Source organism: Idiotropiscis lumnitzeri, chromosome 15 (genome assembly GCF_059441095.1).
Source record: "Idiotropiscis lumnitzeri isolate Australia: NSW breed Sydney's pygmy pipehorse chromosome 15, RoL_Ilum_1.0, whole genome shotgun sequence".
NCBI lineage: Eukaryota > Metazoa > Chordata > Actinopteri > Syngnathiformes > Syngnathidae > Idiotropiscis > Idiotropiscis lumnitzeri.
In genome coordinates, this window is record NC_142405.1 from 6,843,324 (window position 1) to 6,860,208 (window position 16,885).

The following is a 16,885-nucleotide window of genomic DNA, read 5'->3' on the forward strand; positions in this document are numbered from 1 at the left end:
TTTTCATTGCCCTGTGACTGTGAGTCGAGCTTGCAGGCAAAAAGTTATAATGACTGTAATGTAGTAAGTTCTTGGCCCTGAAAAATTGAAAAAAAAAAAAGGCTCAAAATGTCTACCTCAGGTCTCGTTCAATATTGATATTGATTGTTCTTCTTTCCGAGAATAGTACTGCAGTTTCTTCCATTTTTTTTTAGCACATATTTATGTGTACTGCAATTGTAGTGTTTTTGTAGTTCACAGAGGAGTCACTCAGTCCATCTTGGCCAAACCAGGCGACACGTGCCAGACTCACAGCGTGCCCACTCCTGGGGGTTGAAATTCCGCAAGCACTCAACACTTAATCCACAAGCCTCCCGACAAAAGCTTACACGGATTTGGGTGCTACTTTGAAAGTGAATTTATAATTAACATAACTTGTGTTGATAAATAATGCGACCACATTTGGCATGATGTTGGCCAGCCGATAATTGTTCTTTTGAAAAAAATGAATCAAATATTAGTTTAAACAAAATAAAGCTTGAAAATATTTTGAATTACTAATTGGCGAATTTAATTTTAAATAAGAAATAATTATAATAAAAAAAAATTTCAAAATTAAATTATATAAAAAATATATATTCGTTGATTTATTTAATTCCGTATTGAATTAATGAATGAAACATTTAATTAATAACATGTTTGTTTAGTTCGTGCATTTATTTATTTATATGATTTATTGAATTCATTTTTTAATGAAGGGATGGAACAAATAATTAATTAATGACAATTTTAATCAGACATGTCTTGGTTTATTTATTTATTTAATTTTGGCTTTCAGTCCTCCGTAGTCTGTAGGCGGGGCCTCCTCTGAGAGGCAGATGGACGAAGGCTACTTGTGAGTTGCAGGAAATGATGTCTGGCGCAGCAGGTGTGGGGATTTCTGGTGTACTGATTGATTGTCCCTCATATTAGACAAAAGCATTTAAAAAAAAAAAAGTCATTTCATTTTCCAGTTTGCTACATCTCCCTCATAAAAAATGGACTACAACTACATAAAAAATATTTCCACCAGTGGACACTCGCATCTTGCAGGTAATTTACTGACTTTCGCAGGTGGCAAATATGTACGCTCTGTTTGTTAAGGCAGATTTTTGTTGAGTATCCCAGTGCATAGATTGTTGAAAAAGTTGTTCTCAACTGATTTGTGACGTGAAATCTCTGTGGTTAAAATAGCTTCTTCTCTCCTAAAGAATTATCGCGACATGGCATGACTGCATCTCGAGTGTGTGTTTGCACATGTCCATGAAAAATACTTCTGGCCACTGCTTGTGTCCTCATTATGTACCAGGTATCTCCCAGCATGCATTGCACCGCTTTGGCCCGAGCTACCAAACGCACGCGGCTGTGTGCGTGTTTTCTGTTTATATGATGCTCGCTGCGAGGGTCCCTTGTAGGTCAGACTCGTGATTCAGCAGACTAATTTGAGAAGAAACTCGCACATGAACGCACAAAGCAAGCACACGTTCAGGTGAATTTGCTTGCCGGAGCAGTTCCTGATGTCAGGGTTGTCATCTTTTCACACGTTCTCTCTCCCGGGATGTCTCATTCCCCTGCCTGCAGGTGGCTGTTCAAGTGGATATAGAAAGTGAACCTATTGAATCTCTAGGCTTTTGTGGTGTAAAAAGACGACAAAATAAACATAAATAAATATACTCAAGCTAGATGTGTTATATCCTCTACTATTAATTCGGGTAAGGATGAATGAAGGCTCAGGTGTAGACGGAAGACTTTTTAATTACAACGAAGCAAAACAGGAAGACTTGAAGAGCTCTCATTTACATTGCTCAACCGCACGCGCTGCGTGATGACGTCACGCATAACCACGTGATTCAACACAGACCACAAATACATAACAAGATGGATAGGCTTGCGCCCACTAAATAAAAAAAAATCGTCGAAGCCGCTAATGACCACATTCAGTCCATCAGCTTAGCCAATTTTGATTTCGCAACGTGTGCCCACTCTATGCGACAAATCTTCGAGGTTGTGAGGTCATCTCTTGTGCACAGCCTCCCCTCAGGTCATTCTGCTATTTGGAAGTGTTCATAAACCCGTTTGACAAATGCCACCGTAAAAGAAACAACCCCAAAGGCTGCCATCGGCCACAATCGTGCGTCACTGTCGGAATGGTGTTCTTCTGGTGATGCATTGTGTTTTGGTGTCAGCTGTTCTTACAAATAAAATAAATTTAAAAAAAAATCCCAAAAGTACAAATAAACTCCACTCACTCAATGGGAGAGGCGGGATTTACATTCGATTGGTCGCCAGCCAATCGCAGAATTTATCAACCAGTACAGAGCCTGAATTAAAACCTCCGAGCTGCGAGTCAGATGTGCTAAAATAAATAAATAAATAAAATAACGCTAATTAAAAAATTGCCCCGTACTGCTTTGAAAGGTTTATGATTCGGAATTAACGCAACTTGGAAGTCAACCAATGCCACCGGCCGGTCGCGTGTCCGCTTTGGATGTTGCTCCGCATTTTAAGAGTGCTTTTTTTTTTTTTTTGTTCACTCATCTACCGTTATGAGCTTTGCTGGCCTGCTTTGCTCGGCGGTACGAAGCAAAACGTGCGGCTGGTTGCGCGGCGATAGAAAGACAGATGGGAACGTGATTGAGATGGATGCCGTTCATTAGAAGCTCATTTCAGTCTCTCTGCGTTTCCCAATCGTTCCTCTCTGGCAGCGGCCAAACAGGAAGTTGAACAAACCCGCCGCCTTTCAGGCCTAACTGGCAGTAAAATTCTCACTCGGCGCAATAATGAGTCAGCGTCTTATTCAGACTTGAGTCAGCCTTAGGCGTGGTTATCCAACCAACGGTCACACGTTTCCCAGATGTGGGCTCGCTCTCAGCTCAGTGGGCACACCTGCCAAAATCTCACCTGACTACTTCACACTCTTAACGCCGTGCCTTCTTTGTCACTCCGTGTTTTACCCGACGGGGTGTTTTTAAATGATTTAAGAACGTTTGGTGGTTTTTGCTTTCCGTGAGTGACTTGTTGAGCAGGTGGCGCAGACGACTTTTCTTTCTTGGGTACCAGCACAGAAAGACTTTTCACTTCGAAGAGCACCTGTAATTTGAAGGCACTAACCTTTTCTTTATACAAACCCCATTTACAATTAAAAATAGGATACAATAACTTGAAATTTATTTTCAACCTATATTCAATTCTATACGAAGACGAGATAGGTAATGTTCTAACTCAGAGGTGAGCAAACCTTTTGATTGGCGGGCCACAATGGGTTCTAAAATTTGACAGAGGGGCCGGACCAGGAGCAGATGGATGGAGTGTTTTGGTAACCTCAACTCATCGGAGAAAAAAAAACCCATTTAATTTTAAATGATAGTGAACAAAAGTATCACAACAAAATATATGTCTTTGAAAAACGACGGCATTTAGAAAATAAAACATTAACAAGGTTTATTTATTTAAAACATTTTAATGGGCCGCATGTGGCCCCCGGGCCGTAGTTTGCCCACACCTCATCATTTGAACAATTTATTTGCTATGACTTGCGAGCAAAAACTTTTGAACCAATTGTAGTATTTTTGGACTCCTGTAGATAGCGCTCTCTGGTCAACATTGGACTGAAAGCACCCTGACTTCACTTTATTTTTTATTTTTTAAACCAACAGTGCCATCTAGAGGACTCAAAAATACGACTGGTTCATGAAGCAAATTTGAAGCTTCATTTTCCCATCACGACTGAATAGTAACTCAACTTAGCTCACTTCACAAAAAGCAACCGTTTGGCGTCGTGAAAACAATCTTCTAATAAGAGGATTCAAGCTGTTTAATGCCGCTTCCAGTTAAAGTTTACTGTCGAACTGAACATTAACCTAAGAGAATTACAAGTTGTGTATTTAACTCAACCAAGGTCACATTGCTTTAAAGTCTGCTAGCTTAATTCTAAAACTTAATGGCGAACATTATAGATGCTTTTACAAATCACACGTGATAACTCTTCAATTTGATGAAATGCATTTATTCGCAATATAATTGGATGAGCCGTCTGCCCGTTTTATTCATTACAGATCATGTGTAAACTCTACGTTTAATTCTGATAAAACCGATGTGAGCGTAGCATGGAATAATGCGTTAACTTGCAATATTTTTTCAACAGATATTGATCAGTCTGGTTTACACCTATAAGGGATTAAAGTAGAAAAACAAATCTTATTAAATATGATATTAAAATACATCAATGTTATCGCAATATTACACTCCTGCTCATTTGCAAAACAAAGCCTTTTGTGGACAATTATATCTTGGATGGCTCTCTCGCCACTTGATGCAATCACATAGGACTTGCATATCTCCAACATGCCGCCATTGTGTTGCGCAAATTAGAGAGACGCTCTCATGCTAAGATGGAAATCACAGATGGGTGCTAACTCTCTCACGCTCAATATGTATTCCTAATTTTTTTCCCCCTGCCTGAAATTAAAAACTTGAATATGAGGTCATTATGAGGAAGCACTCACGGCTATACACTTGTCGGCCACTGCATTAAATTTCAGCATTTAATGAGTTCTAATGGAAGTAGAATTGCCTTTACGTGAGTTGAAAAGTGAACATTGTCTTCTTAGTTTCTTATGCAGTTAAATTTTTTGAATAGTACTGTTGTTTTTGTATCACAAAAAAAGACTCTTGGGTGAAATTTTCAAAGTAGTGTTTAGCGTATGTCTGCAAATGGTTAGAGGCAATGGCGAATAATGCTTCTGAGTTATATTAGGCATGCTTGCTGGGTCTATTTTAAAAGTGCAATGAGATATTTATGTTTGTTTTTTTTCAGATCAAGCGTTGTGCTGTTACGATTGACTTACTGTACATTCTGAAAAACTACAACTATGCCTCTTATTATGTTGAAGTCTGGACATTAATTTGTGGTTTGATGATTAAGTCCTTGTCTAATTTTATTGAAACATAAGAGATACTTATGCAGTAAGGACTGTCGTCTATGAGTAAATTATGAACCCTTGGTTTAGCATATGAAGAGGCTTTTGCATATTTCCATTTTTGGACTGCATGTCATCCTAGTTTTACCATGCTGAATATTTAATCAGTCACTCTCTGGCCCATTTGAGATTTATATATTTTTCTTTTTGACTGGAGGTCTTTGGTAGAGTAGTTCTCATAGCAGTAGCTGGCGTGCAATTCCCGTCATCGACAGGTTGACAGTCAAGTTACACAATAGTGATCAGTCGCAATTTTTTTTTTTCCCACTGAGCTTACAAAAAATAAATGAACACTTATACATATAAAGGAAACAACAAAATTGAGTCTTAAATTTTAGAAGGAATTTGCTCATTCTTTTGGTGAAGTTTACAGGTAGTCCCTTTACTCTCCATTTACTGGAATTAGTTATGAGAGATCTGCCACATCAAATATGGCGGACACGCAGGCATACATGCTATGATAACACATTCACTATTGCAGTTTTTTTAAGTTTTTATTTTTATTTTTTTTTTAAGTGATATAGTTTTCAGTCTTCATATTATCCATCACAATATTGACTTCTCAAATAAACACCTGAGAAAGTTTTGTTCATGTTTGACCAGCTAAACTGTGAAGCTAACCTAGCTAGTAGCTTACTAGCGTCTGTTGTTTTCATACTGTCAGGTGATGTTAGATGTTGAGTCTCTTATCTTTGAGTTGCAAACCTTGCTTGTTGTCATTGTCTTTCTTTTGACCTTTTTTTTTTTTTTTTTTTTACATAATCCTCGAATCCAAATGTAATCGTTTGTGGATTAGTTTAATGAGGTGTAGCATGCTCATGGTTGTGACCGTAATTTTGTCTTGAAAACAAAAGGTTTTATATAATATTCTTAGCCCCACGGTGACATGATCCCCAAACACTTCTACCTTTACTTAATTTTAAAATTGCTTTGTGTTAGCGCATACCATTCATAACCTTCCCTGACTTGAACACATCAAACTAAATAATACGTGATTTTTTTTTTCTTTCACAGAAATTGCATAAATCACAACATGTCGAAAGAAATGTTTCCCTAAGAACACGTTTGCCCTTTTAAAAGCACTATGCCAAGGCAGGAGTCATAATTTAACCAAATTGTTTATTCATTTGCAGGGTTGTTTAAAAAAAAATGTAAAACGGCAGGATAATCAAATCCATCTTTTTTCTGGAGATTGATGCTCAGCATATTCATCTTCTCGCCCAATGAAAATTTCATTTTAGTTTAATTCGGTCATCGGAAACATTACCTTGTGGGATGAACTACTGCGGGATTTCAAATTTCTAGTTAGGACCCCGAAACACACCTCGCTTGCGTGTGGACAAATACTTTGGCTGATCTGCTTCCAATCCATCTCATTGTTTCGACAGCTGCTCATTTTAATGCAGCAATGAGTCAATGAGAGAGCGAGCGAGCGAGAGAGACAAAAACGTGCATGAGCCCGTGAGATATCGGAGCACTCATTGTGAATAGCAACACAGGTGTCAACTCGTAAAGCCTGACAATAACAACAAACGAGCTCACATCCCCATTCAGGAATTCATGTTGGCGGGTCGCGGAGGGTTTCACTTTTTATTTGCTCCGTAAAGAGAAGCCCAAAATCTTTTACATTCCCTGTCATGTTGACAAGGTAAAACGCATGAGAAAAAAAAAAAAAAAATTAGCTGTGATTCAGCATTCCGCTGGCGTTTAGCGTACAATTGTAACGAGAGTGCCGTCGAATAAAGTTAACCGTTAGCACGCAGCTGTTGACGGCACGTTATTGGGCGTAATTATCTAGCAATACAAAGTCACTTTGTAGAGCTACCCTTTTACCACACCGCCATTCTCTTCCATGGCCATTGATTATGAAGCTTTTAGAGCAGGCGTGGGCAAACTACGGCCCGGGGGCCACATGCGGCCTGTAAAACGTTTTAATCCGGCCCGCCGAACTTGAAAAAAATTAAATGAATAAACCTTGTCATTGTTTTTTTTTCTAAATACTGTGTTTTTTTTTAAAGACATATATTTTGTTGTAATGCTTTTGTTCACTTTCATTTAAAATTAAATGTATTTTTTTTTCTCAGATGAGGTGAGGTTACCAAAACACTGCATCTGCTCCTAGTCCGGCCCCTCTGTCAAATTTTAGAACCCATTGTGGCCCGCCAATCAAAAAGTTTGCCCACCTCTGTTTTAGAGCTAGCAACAATCGGCGTTAGCTTCACGTCTTTAGCTAGCAGTCTGCTAGCTTCCGCTGCGCATGCATAAGCAATACTTTACAGGAGCTTCCCGGAACAAGACTCTCATCTGCAATTGGCGTAATGTCAAATATATCACAATTATAAAAATAGTATTTTTACTTTGAGTATTGTTTTTTTTTTCAAGTATCCAGAGTAACCAGTCTTTACAGGCGTTTGGTGACTTCAATAAATGAAATAGACGATTAGCTTATAATAAAGTGAGAAATAGAAAAAAATGGCATGGAGTAAACACGGGGCAACTTAAAATAGTATAAAAATTATACCACGCATGCACAATAATTATTCACTTCAGTTACACGTTTGCAAAAGTCAAGCCCCCACTGGAGTTGAACCCATCAATCGAGTACTCCGCAATGACGATAAGAGCACAGTTGTCCACCTCTAGTCCTGAATGTATCACTTCACATATTACCTCAGCAGGAAAGCACAACACTAAGTGTGTGTGTGTGTGCGTCACCCATATTGCAGTTAATTCTCATTTCCATTGAACAAAATCAGGTGATTTGGACGTCAGTCCCACCGGAGCTCATTAGATTGCAAGTCAACTAATGTAAATTGAACACTCGATTTGAGAGTAATTCTAATGTCACAATTCACCGGGGGGGGGGGGGGCGCAACTCATCTTCTTCAATTAAATTCTGCATGTATATTCTTCTGCATAGCTGAGCCCCAAAAGTAAATCATGAAATAAAAAATAGATGGGGGAACCGTATTCTTGAACTCGACATCTCTCAGGCAGAGAGTGCACACTGGGGAGGCACTTTTAACCTGTCTCAATAGTCTGCTTTAAAAACTGCTTGCGTGGAAGAGTGTTTGTTTTAGTGCTGGTGTGTGACGGCATCTTACGGGTGAGGAGACAATTCAGGATTACTTCTCACATGCACTAAAAAAACTCTCATGACCCCCGACTGAATTGCTCTCATACACACTACTGAAACAACCTCATCCGGACAACTGAATTCCTCTCATACACACTACTGAAACATTCTCATCCGAACAACTGAATTGCTCTCATGCTCACTAATGAAACACTCTCATTCTCCCCACTAAAACAATCTTATACACACTACTGAAATGCTCTCATATACACAAATTAAATGGTCTCATTTCTCATATTCTCCTGCAACTTAAATGCTCCTAAATACTATTATTTTTTTCCACTCATATACAACTGATACACTCTCATACAAACAAGCTGAATTGCTTTTTTACACGCTGCTGTAATGCTCTCATACATACTTTGTTTTTTCCACTCATATTCATTACTTCAGTGGTCCTCAACCATATTTTCTAACTCATATATGCAACCGTCTTTATTATCATATACACTTACTCACTCTCTCATTCACACTTCTAAAACTCATATGGGTTGAAGAATGGGTTTCAGGATATTTTGGAAAGAATTTCTGTAGTGTGTGAGAGAGTTTTACATTTGTGGTTGTTTCTGCAGTGTTTCAGTAGTGTATGTATGAGAAGTAATCGTATATTATCTCGATAACGCTCCTTCAAAACGGCTTGGCCAGCATATACAGAACATCATTGTGCACTGTTTATATGCTCTCACTGCACAAAGCAGCTCTCCTCCCATTTAACTTGCAAAAGGAGAAGCAGGATCAGTCCAGTATTAATAGGATGTCACTGTCTGCTGCTAACTGATTTTCGTGTGTGGGTGTGCACGTGAGTCTGTGTGCAAGTTTGGGTCGGGGGGGGGGGTGAAATGCTGTAGGGTGGGACAAGAAGGCGACATATGAGGAGAGGCAGAGGGGAATGCGGCTGTATGTCAGCTTCTCTGACAGCAATTTGCGCAAATTATTCATAGATGGGCCGCATGCTTGAGGTGTGTGGTGACAGGTGTCCTCTGGAATATCCCGAATCTCTCCCGTCCTACAGTTTTTATAACACCATTTAAATGGGGGCATCGCTTACCTCTTAGCCCTCTGATGTGCCCCAAGTCAGTAATTATTGCACCCGTGCTCGCTTTCTCGTTTGGTTTAAGTGGAGCATAACGGCTAAATGCTATCAAATTGACACTCTGCAGCAATTTCTGCATGAAGTTCTGACTTAAAAAAAAATGACATCGTCTTTTAAATCAGTTATTGGCGTTAAAGTTTACATTAGGGTTAGCTAGAGGTCTTGACTGTGGGATTTGATATTTCAGATATAACCTGTGATTCTTTTTTTTTTTCTCTTCCTGGCCTAATCTGTGGTAGAAGCACCATTCGGGAGAAGTGAGTCTCGGACGAGGATGCAAACCTCTCTGGGCTTGACCAACTTTTTGGGAAAATCCTTTCCTCACTCCTTCATGACAGATGCGCGGCACCGCAGCTAAGTGAGAGGGCGGAGCTTCCTTCACAAAGCCGACTGACGACAGAGCGGGCAACAGTAGGGAAGCAGGTAGGAAATGTCTTGCACGTTTTCTTCTTGTGTAGTTTGTGGTCAATTTGTATTCGAGCAAGGAGTTTTTTCGATTCACATAATCGATAATAATGATGATGATAAGAATAATGTTACTTTGTATGAGTCACATTTAGATGGTAAACAATATTTAAATCAATTGCAAATCAGGAAATTATATTGAATTTTTTTTATTTTATGCTATAATGAGATTGAAATTCAAATTTTACTTGACATTTTAATAGCCAGTTGGCCTTTTACACAAACACACGAACTCTCTCCGGGTCCTAATTGGCCTTTATGATCAGTCACTGCAATGTAAATATGTTTTTATTTAGAACAAGCTCAATTGTGTGCAAATATATAACTGCATAAATGATTGTGTCTGCATATTTGAGGGTCATATTCAAATGAAGCAACAAAGCCCTGTGATTGGTTGCCTTTTCCGGGGACTTATTCTCTGCTTTTTGTAAATTTAGATTTGAGTTTAAACAAGTCAAATAGGTATTAGCAGCATATTATAGCTGTTGTAGAATTGTTTCATTTTTAATAGTGGGTCTCTTCATCCGACATAAATTTTGATTTCGTGTTAATTGACTGCAAACGTATGTTTTTTCAGTGGACTGATTTCTTTCCGCCGGCACGTGCAGGGATGAAAGCATTAGTTAGTGTCTTGGCTCACAGGTGTACATTATAGCTTCTACACTGCTTTATTGCGCTTCCTACACTGGCACGGCCATCATTTGTGCTCGTAGCGTTGCACTTCCCACTGCTATTAGATCTCGTCAGGGTGCAGTGTGGAAGTGTGCTTACGTGTCAGGCTGTGATAAAGTCAAAGAAATAATTGTTGTAATTACTTTTTCTTCTGTATTCATTACGCCCACTTGTGTTGAGGAGGAGGAGAAAGTGATGCAGAACCAACTCCCCCGTTATTTGCCTTCTGCGTTGCTGAGATAAACTTACTGAACGGGGTAATGGCGATCATGGGGAGGTGGCTTTATTGCTGTCGCTGGGAAACGCCGTTTGTGACAATTTATAGGAACTTAAGCTTCCTGACATTGTGGTCTAGTTAGTGGCACATTTTCAAGGTTTGTTTTGAGATAAGCTTGTATTTGAGTTTGTTTTGTCCTATTTCCTGGGTTCTGGTTGCAGTTGAGGGGGGGAGGGAACAAAAAAAAAAAGAAAAAAAAAAGAAAAGGCTTGACTATAGAAGGACTGCAACTCGGGGCTGTCGTGGCGGCGTCAGAGTGAATTAGAAGTCAAACAAGAAAATGTAAAATATACATTTTGCGGTTTTATTTATTTATGTATTTATTTATTTAGCCTAGGTCATAGTATTGGTGTCTGATAGATAGCTGAGCAGTGTGTGATTCCAGTGAATTCAGCACCCACAGCATTTGAGAGGGGAGGCAAAGGCTTGAATTTTCAAACATTTAAAGTTTCCATTTTATATATATATATATATATATATATATATATATATATATATTATTATTCCTCTTTGACACAGTTGTTAGCACACTGCTCTTTGGCTTGTCATATTTAGAGGACATCCTTTTTTTTTTTTTTACTGTACAGTGTCATTAAAGTTTTCTGTATCGTTCCATATTAAACAGAATGAAGACAGTGGGTAATCCCTCTCTCTCTTCCACCTGTTTATTATTCTTTGTTGAACAGGGAAATATGAACTCAGGCATGTAGATGATGATCCTTGTTCTCCAATGTCAGATTTGGTTTCAAGCAAAAAAAACCCCGTGTGATGCGCATCCATCGCAGTTAACTCTCACGGCCTTCGCTGGCTTGTCTCATGTATCCTCACATGCACCACTAGTCACTGTGAGATGCAGAAACTCATTGAAATTCTGAAAAAAAAAACCTTTTAAACATTTCTCAGCCCTAAATGCAGGAGTGGCTTAAGTGTGGACATCAGTCTTGCGAGAGTGAAAATGTTGCCTGCCGCATTTAAGGGTAGTCAGCCTTTTGAATGCAGTTTATCAGCTTAGGTGCTAATTGCTTCTGCATAGCAGCACAACAAACCTTAGAAGCCACACCATTTGAGCACCTCTGTTTTAGAAGAGTACGGGAGTAATGTGAAGTAAGCTGAGTAAAATACAACGCCGTAAAACCCCAAGTCAAAGTCAAAGAAACGCACAGCAATTATAGGGATTATGAGACGATGAGGCATAAACCAATCTCAATAAAGTCGTTTGAAAGTCCGTGACTATATCACATACTTCAGGCTAATTCCAATTACATCCTGCTTTTTTTTTTATTTTATGCAGTCGATGAGTAAAAACGTGAGGAGGCATCAAATAATTTACATTTATAGAGGAGGCAGGCTGGTGAAGATGATTACTTAGGTCCAATTGTGCACTCAAGCAAAATAGGCTTGAGAGGAAAACCCCCCTTTTTTTTTTTTTTTTTTTTTAATGCAACATCTGTTCGAGACTGACAGGAAAAAATATGGAATCTTAAAAAAAAAAAAATAATAATATAGAGCATCATGAATGAATTAATGTAGGTGCTTATTGCAAAAATAAGGTCCTTAAATCACACTAGGAGAAACAATTGGCAGTTAAAGGCGGTGAGAGGGGTAATTATTGACGGAGTTATTGAGAGAGAAAAAGAAATATTAAGCCTGCCATTCAATTATAAGTCAATGGCAGTATTGTCGAAATACAAAATCAATTGAAACAATATTCTATTTTATGTGACATTTCATATTTTAACGATTGCTGTAAACAAAACTACAAATCAAATTACCTCATGGCAACCCCGAGATGTGCACAGAGTTATTATCTTGACTTGAAAGTCTGGGCTGTTACTGTATACAGCAGTGGTCACCAACCACTGGGCTGCGGTCCGGTATCGGGCCACGGACCACCTTGAACCGGGCCACACTCAAAAAAAAAACCTCTTGTTGACGTCAAAATGCTAATTTTCTCTGTTACGTTACATTAATATTGAAATGAGTCAGGATAGCGCGTACAAAGCACGCTCGTCGCCAATTTTGCATCCCTCCCCGCTCGTCACACTATGCCTATGAGCGCCTCTCTACACTGAGTCTGCCGGTGCCTTGCTTAAAACCATCTTGGCAGAGCACCGAAAAGAAATGAACCTCTTAGTCTTTAAGGGACTGACTCAGTCTGTCCCTTAAAGAGGGTGAAATTGCTTCAAATCTGAGTTTCACTCATGCATGTACTCTTGCTAATTACCAAACACTGTGTATAACGGCGACAAATTCAAAGAACATGATGAATCTGCGTCTGTTTGTAGATTATAGATTTGTAGATTCAAATGACTTATGATGCCGAAATAAATACAAAGAGATGTAAATTGTGAGACGGTCCAAATGGTTATGTAGCTCACAGTGAGGGCATTAAACCCGCAACCTTTTTTGAGAGAGAGAGAGAGAGAGAGAGAGAGAGAGAGAGAGAGAGAGAGAGAGAGAGAGAGAGAGAGAGAGAGAGAGAGAGAGAGAGAGAGAGAGAGAGAGAGAGAGAGAGAGAGAGAGAGAGAGAGAGAGATGCCCCATATGCAGCCAATCCCCCCCCCCCCCCATGTTACGTAAGCTGACGCAACGTTGTAATCAGATCAGTATGCTTCAAAAACCCAATCCACAAGCCAGTGCAAAACAACAGCACTTCAGAAAGAATAAGAAAAGACATTCAAGACTTTCTTCCCGTGGGAATTTTTGCAGATTCCCAGCAGTGTTCGGGGGAAGTTCTTTGACTGACTTCGTTTGGTTGAATATTGTATACTGAGAGCGAGTGAGTGGTGTATCTGTGATGTATATTTCATGCACACTATGATCGCTGTTCACCATTCTCAAGGAAGAACCGAGTTGGAGGGTGCTTGGAAAGCAGAGTTTCGTTGGCTTCCTGTGTGTGGGCGTGAACGTGCGCCTGCGCCCGCTGACTGCTTGTCACATCCCGTATATACCATTTACGGGACTTTTCCGTTATTCATGATAACTAAAGCTACCACTGGGATCTCCTGTATAAACAAACTGTGCTTCCAGCTTCTGTTTGAGTCAGAGCTTCACTTGCTCACGCTGGCACGTGCGCACAAATGGACTAGTCGACGAGTCAACTTCACTTCTCCACATCGATTCATTCCTCATCACACGTTTTGACGCATGACATGACACATGTATTGTGTGTCAAAAATATCAATGACATCATCAATGAGCTCATTCAATTTTTGGCTTCTATACCCGTCAATGGCAGTGAATGAGTTCATTGACTTCGACACGACATCTATCCATGATAGTCGGCAACACACACACAAGTAACAATACAGTCAATAAAACAATAGCACCATATCCGCCGAAATCCTCTGTTTGTCTCTGATTCCCTGTTCTGTTAGTTCAGATGCCTCGTCATTTGAAAAGGAAAGCAAACATTTTGGCAGAATCTTGGTAAAGTGTACAGTGAGCTCCTAGTCTTAACTAGAAAAGCTGTGTGAACCGGCGTGTGTCACTTTTCCACAGTAAGCTTACTGTAATTCATGTGAGGTGCCGTCGCGTTCCAAAGAAATCCCCCTTTTTTTTTTTTTTTTTTACCTGACCGCCAATTTCCATAATCAGTCAGTCAATTTGGACGACTGGAGAGCAACCCTACTGTCGTTTATCATCGCAGCACGCTCACACTCCCCTCGTGTGATTTTTCGCGATGAGCTCACATGCTGTGCAAAGTACTGTCTTTCACAAGCTGTGCTTTCATTTAGTCCGTAATTATTTGGAACGCCAACTGAAAATGAGATCTGTTTCAGCGCGGATGTTATCGTACAAGCTCTCTCTTTTTTAATTTTATTTTTTTTTTGTATGCGGCAAGATGTTTTTTTTTTTCCGATCCCTAATTATTTTCCGGTCATGTTGATGCTATTCTGCACTGAAAAAAAATGTTGAATATACTCAATTTTATTTTGTCCAAAAATAAAAAACTCCTTAAAAAATTTGATTTATTTTGCGCGACCACTTGATGAAAGAAATTTGAGTAAATTGAGTAAAAGTGTTGTGGTTTTGTGTTAAAAATGGCTTGTTACTGTCATCGCTATTTTGCTACTTTGTGTTTCGATTGTGAAAAAAAAAAAAAATGAACGCGTCTATAAACACAACACAATCAATATAATTTTTTTTTTTGGGGAGTCTGTCCGACTTGATTCTCGTCAATTCTCTTTTCTCGGCTTTGTGGGGCTGTTAAGAGATCCGCCTCAAGTGGCCAAGAAAAGAAACATTGGAAAAAGTCATATCCAATATTGAAGTAATGAATGTTCCGCCAAATGTTTGTTGGTCTGTGTTGTTTAAAAAAAAAAAAAAAAAAAAAAACTTTCACTTGTATTCTTTTATGCATGTTTTTGTGCTCTGGGAGAAAAAAATTTAAATGGGATCAAACGTTAATACTGAGTACAGAAGTAAATTTCCCAAAATATCACCAATCCATTTTTTGCCACTGTTTATTCATTGCATTAGGAAAAAAAATAATTAAAAATAATTTTAAAAAAATAAAATAAAATAAAAAATAATATATATATATATTTATATATATATATATATTTATATATATATATATATATATATATATATATATATATATATATATATATATATATATATATTAGTTAGTTTTTTTTTTCCATAAAAATCTACCTTGAATATTCGAGTGTAGTAGATGTGGATACTATTTTTCACTTTAGCGACACAGTCAATCAGACTTAACTTACTTTCTATATCCCCCCTGTTAAAGTAGGACTCAACAGATAAACAACAATTCATTGAGAGATGGCGCGAGCAGACCCACAAAACAAACTGCGGCTCGTTTAATCTTAAAATAACTTCCCGGGACTATCGAATATCTGTTTGTGATAAAGGATTAGAGCTCTTCAGTAGACAAACAAGCGACTCGCTTTCGACTTTGCACGTTTCACTGACAAGAACATGATGAGCTCTCAGTGCGTTTCCTCTCACCTTTTTGCCTCCGTGGAATTCTTTGTCACCCTTTCGGAGCATGTGCGTTATTGGAAAAAAAAAAAAAAAAAAGGTTTGGCTTTTTTAGTATTTTTATATAGGTACAAGACACACACATAGTAAGTGGAGCACTAAATGAGGACTTGTTCCTCGTCTGAGACCTAGCCTGTTCTATATAAAACCTAAAAAAAAAAAAGCATGTCAGGGTTAAATTATCTAGGTAGCCTAGAATGTGTGCACACACGGTGAATAAGCAACGCTCGGTTCAGAGATACCACCGTTCCTTGAGATAAGAGTTTAATTCAATCCAGACCACAAACTATTATCTCAAATCCTTTTTCCCCAACTGAAATGCAATGAATCCATTCCAGTCCCTCTTTTTAAATAATTTATTGAAAATGGCACCAAACTGTTCTGCACTGTAAATATACACTCTTATCAAATTTCACTTCAACTTAGAAAACCCAAGTCCAAAATCCGACTGTACCTCATGTATTGTCCTTCCTCGGTTTTCGGAGGCTGGCAAACCATCTTAACGCTACATTAGCGCCACCAACTGACATTTTCCTTGCATTATCGTCCCTCCATCCCCGTGTAAGTATGCATTGTTGGTTTTAGGGATGGCGGTTATGACTGCTTATTACGCCTTTATTAAAAATAAATAAATAAATATTTTATCCTCTGTTCCCAAAATGAGCATCTGTCTGGGATGAATGTCTGGCACGGAATGCCCATCTCTGAAATCACTCTCATCCTTCTCATCGTGTCCTACAGTAGAATAGCCCCCCCTTTGCATTATTACACGTCTATTACAGTGTTGTTCATTGTCAATGGTGAGTGCACCGCGCTGACGGATCGCGCCATCGCTACTCTGCAGGCTGCACAGGTCACAAAGCAGAGTGGTCGTAATTTCTCCTGATGAGCTGCTTGCCACCTTGTTTGGGAGCTTCCACCATTAATGTGTGACTAAAGGTGTGTGTGTGTGTGTGTGTGTGTGTGTTTGAGTGTGTGTGGGTTGAATGAGGTAGTTAGGACACCTTGGTGCTATATATTGTGAATGATGAAGCCTATTTGCAGCCCTAATTGTGATATTAGGAGCATTCTAGGATTTGAACTGCGGGATACTTAGCCGCTAATCGCAATGTCAAGCATTCTCTACCTGGTTAGAACATGAAAAAAAATAAAATAAAAAATTCAGAAATGACTGTTTGGTGAAACACGTCAAGCCACAACATCACGGACAGTTCCTGGTGAGTTTTCGAAAAGAC

The 16,885-nt window shown here is 38.9% G+C and overlaps 1 protein-coding gene across 1 annotated transcript in view; it reads left to right on the forward strand.

Moving 5' to 3' along the window:
* Window positions 1-16,885, forward strand: part of elfn2b (extracellular leucine-rich repeat and fibronectin type III domain containing 2b) — a 48,861-nt gene that overhangs the window by 9,019 nt on the left and 22,957 nt on the right. Inside the window, exon 2 of the mRNA XM_088317463.1 lies at window positions 9,466-9,649. The gene's annotated coding sequence lies outside the window, so the exon portion shown is untranslated. The remainder of the gene's footprint in view (window positions 1-9,465; window positions 9,650-16,885) is intronic.